We start from the raw sequence: 1443 nt of genomic DNA, 5'->3' as shown, positions 1-1443 counted from the left end.
TTGTAATGAAGGATACATGTCATTATATATTTATCCAAACCCATAGAATATACAACACCAAGAGTGAACCCCTAATGGAAATGATGGACTTTGGGTGATTGTGTATTGGCATATGTTCATCAGTTATAACAAATGTACCACTCTGGTGAGAGATGTTGATAATGGAGAAGCTAAACTTGGGGGGGGGGGTGCCAAGAATTTATAAGAAACCTCTGTATCTCCCTCTTACTTTTGCTTTGAATCTAAAACTTCTCTAAAAATAAAATCTTTACAAATGAATACTGATTCCCTTCCAAAAGCAGGCAAACTAATGCTTCTAACTGCTTTCATTAGTCGCCATATTTGTAAATAATTTACCTCCAATATTATGCCTTTAAAAATATTTTTTAGCCCTGGCCGGTTGGCTCAGCGGTAGAGCGTCGGCCTGGCGTGTGGGGGACCCAGGTTTGATTCCCGGCCAGGGCACATAGGAGAAGCGCCCATTTGCTTCTCCACCTCCCTTCCTCTCTGTCTCTCTCTTCCCCTCCCGCAGCCAAGGCTCCATTGGAGCAAAGATGGCCCGGGCACTGGGGATGGCTCCTTGGCCTCTGCCCCAGGCGCTAGAGTGGCTCTGGTCGCGGCAGAGCATCGCCCCCTGGTGGGCAGAGCATCGCCCCCTGGTGGGCGTGCCGAGTGGATCCCGGTAGGGCGCATGCGAGAGTCTGTCTGACTGTCTCTCCCCGTTTCCAGCTTCAGAAAAATACAAAAAAAAAAAATTTATGTACATTGACCTCTCAGTTCATGAGAATACAGTTTTCTAACATCAACTATGCCCTCACCCTCGGTATTACCTTGCCTTTGCTCTAATTTTTTATATACTATCCACCTTATTCTTTTCATAGGCTCACTACTCATTCAAATGTTTCCAAATGAAACAGCCTCTACCACAAGGCCTCTCTCTCTACATGCTTACTTCATCTCCTATTGGCTACTTTTTCCTGTTTCTAAATTCACTACCTTCTCTTAACAATAATTTAAAATTGTGTTATCAATTTACAACCACAATTTCTAAAAGCATTTTGTTTTTATTGTCATTGTTGTTATTTGAACCCCCCAATAAACTATTTAGCTGTAAGAGAGCAAGGACCTTTCAAATTTTTCAATGCTTCCTTACAAAGAGGATATCTAATGAAAGAGAATCAACCCTTGTCTTACTAAGTTCACTGTCTAATAGAAGATAAAAATATGTAAAATCCCTACTAATCCTGTATTTCAATTGTTAAGAATTTCACAAGTTCTTTCAGAGTCCAGAAACCATTAGCAATGAATCAAATAAAAAGCATTTGTAGTGAAACTAAATTGTGTCTACACTGTTGTGGTAAACATCTACAAGAAACATTTTCTCAAGCATCTACTGGGGGTAAGGGACCTTAGTAGGCAACTGAGATCCTGAAGTCTTAGTAA

Source organism: Saccopteryx leptura, chromosome 1, assembly GCF_036850995.1.
Source record: "Saccopteryx leptura isolate mSacLep1 chromosome 1, mSacLep1_pri_phased_curated, whole genome shotgun sequence".
Classification (NCBI taxonomy): Eukaryota; Metazoa; Chordata; class Mammalia; order Chiroptera; family Emballonuridae; genus Saccopteryx; species Saccopteryx leptura.
This window is presented reverse-complemented; position numbering follows the sequence as displayed.